Below are 2,614 nucleotides of genomic sequence, written 5' to 3' on the forward strand. Positions count from 1 at the left end.
GCTGAATTATGTGCAAAAAAGATTTGTTTTTTTTTTTTGGAACACTTCCGTCTGATTCCAATCGATATCGAATAAACTCTCGGTATATTGGTTATACGAAAGATACCCATTCTAATCCCCATTTCAACAAACTCAAATTGAGTTTATGAATTTGACATATTTTCAAATCTTTTCGGCAGCTAACAGTTTAAGAAACTTGATTCAAACTTCTCAGCTTAATCTTGAATGTAGCACGATTCTGCTCTGCATGGTCAATTACCAGGTGGCTTTTATACTCCTGGAAGTCTCTCTCTCTTATACGTTATCTGTGTTGCGTGCATGAAGAGGCTTCTGCTTGGCAGAGGAAGATGTAAGAAGCTCAAAGTCTTTGCAAATGTGAAATTTCCCAAAGGATATCACGCCTAAATCAAAGGCGCATCAACTACGCCCTAGGAAGTTCACTTTTCAGTAACTATTCAATCGGCCTGAAGAACATATGAAAACCAAAATGAACAGCGATATCCCTACCTCAACTTAAAGCATCAGCGAGCTTGCAGAGAAGCTCCCCGAACTGAAGGAGCACAGAAAGCCACTCGAGGCCTTAGTCGAGTAAATTCAAGTTGAGGGGATCACACACTGGATCAAAGTTGCCGAGTTTGCTACTTCTACATGGAGATCAAATGCATGTTTGACACTGTGCACAGCCCCTTTAGGGAAAAACCTCGCAGAAGGGAACTCGTCCAGATCAATATGTAGAAGGCTTAGGTGAATTGTTTTCTAACCTTGCCATATTTGGGGTGGGTAATATAATTGATTTGCCTTTAGACTCCATCATTGTTCTTTTCTGAATTATTTTTATTCCAAGGATTGCATAGTTTTTCCAAAACATTGTTCTAATTGATACATAATTGTCTACTGACTTTCAGATTATATCAGTTTTATTGGGTTCCTGATGCCCTGCAGATCCTGTGTAAAACTGCCTAATCCTTTGAATCAAAAAAGAGAAAAACACTAACATAAAGAACACCTACACAAATTTTATATTCACCCGCTGTGGAAAAAAAACACAAACAATGTTACGCTACATTTGAAAACTACCCACCCTCCAAAATGATTAAAACACTCACTCTACATCCACAACGTTCGGATGATTTTCTTTTTCTCTTCAACCTCCAGAGATGCAAGCCCAGCCTCTTCTTTCACAGATAACGGATTCCAGCAAGAGCTCGATGCTTAGAAGTAGACAACCTGAGTTTCAGCCGCAGTGAGGTGTAAAGAATCCGGTGAGACTCTTGTCAGGTGGCAATTTCATCAACTTCAGAATGGAAAACAAAGCTTGGGAATGTCGTAGTTATATCCCTGCATGAGTCATAAATATGAACTTTAGAGCTTGCCTATGATGTGGGTAAAGCTTTGTATAAGGGAAAATGGTGTCAGTGAGTTCTAACCTGAGATATTGAAGGGTCATAATCTTCATCAATGAAGGGTTGGAAACAAAATTTTGCCATTCGGATTTATCTAGGGGTGGCATCGAGCCGAGCTGAGCCCGAACCTGCCTATATTCGAGCCGAGCTTGATTTAAATATTTCGAGCTGAGCTTCGAGCCGAACCTTGTCTCGAGCCTAAAATTGTTATCGAACTCGAGCCCAAAATTTTTAACCGAGCTCAGGCCTCAACATATATTTAAAACTTTTCAAAAAATACATATAAAATAAATTGTATATAAAATTATGCATACATTTTACATAAAATTGGACATGACCTCTACATAAAATTAGGCATAATCTATATATATAATACACGTATAAAAATTGGGCATAACCTCTTCTTAAAATTGAGCATAATCTATGTATATAATACCTATATAAAATTCGGCATGACCTCTACTTAAAATTGGACATAATCAATATACATAATACCTGCATAAACACTCCATAAAACTATCTATGCATTCCATAAACACTCCATGAAATTATTTATACACTCCATAAAATAGTCTAAACACTCCATACATTGCATAACATTATGAATAAACTCCATACAATAATCAAACACAACAAAATTAAATAAAATATCACTATCAATTTACAATCACCCAAATAAAAACTATAAATTCATTATAAATTTACAAACTATAGTTGTTTCTCTTCATGCTAGAAAATAATATACGTCACTACATGAGTAAAATCCCCACGCATTACCTAGGTCATCACAAATAAGGCTTTAGTGCAGAATGATTTGAATTGAAGCGAGATAACACGTTTCTCAAGCAAAAACGATGAAAAACTGATTCCGCCCTTTTTTTCGAATCATTCACTTACCACGAGCAACGGCGTCGCTCCTCCCCCCTCCCCCACAAACAAAAAAATCCCTCTCATTTCCTCTTCTCCTCTCCTCTCGCTCGGCCTTCGTCTCCCGACCAATTTTTTCGCCTGACCTTCTTCTCTCGACTTTGCTCTCTCTGCTCCCTCTGCTTTCTCTACTCCCTCTACTTTCTCTTGTCATCTCTCATTTTCACCCCATCCCCATCTCCCTCTCTCGTCTATTTCTCTCTCGGCCGTTCTCTTCCTTCTCCCTCTCTCTTTTCCCTCTAGGCCTCCATCTCTTCTCACTAGGGGTGGCTTCGAACCGAGCT

At 38.5% G+C, this 2,614-nt stretch overlaps 1 long non-coding RNA gene across 1 annotated transcript; it reads right to left on the reverse strand.

Annotated features, from left to right (window-relative positions):
- Positions 1-996: 996 nt before the first annotated feature.
- LOC137947574 (uncharacterized) lies at positions 997-1,469 on the reverse strand. Its single transcript, XR_011111553.1, has 2 exons — positions 1,428-1,469; positions 997-1,338 (listed from the first exon to the last, which is right to left on the reverse strand). It is a non-coding gene; the product is annotated as an uncharacterized lncRNA (long non-coding RNA).
- Between the last annotated feature and the right edge of the window lie 1,145 nt (positions 1,470-2,614).

This window comes from Aristolochia californica, unplaced genomic scaffold (genome assembly GCF_029961685.1).
Source record: "Aristolochia californica isolate CCGP_79_NKW_82.1479 unplaced genomic scaffold, dmAriCali1.0.hap1 SCAF_13, whole genome shotgun sequence".
In the NCBI taxonomy this organism is placed as follows: Eukaryota; Viridiplantae; Streptophyta; class Magnoliopsida; order Piperales; family Aristolochiaceae; genus Aristolochia; species Aristolochia californica.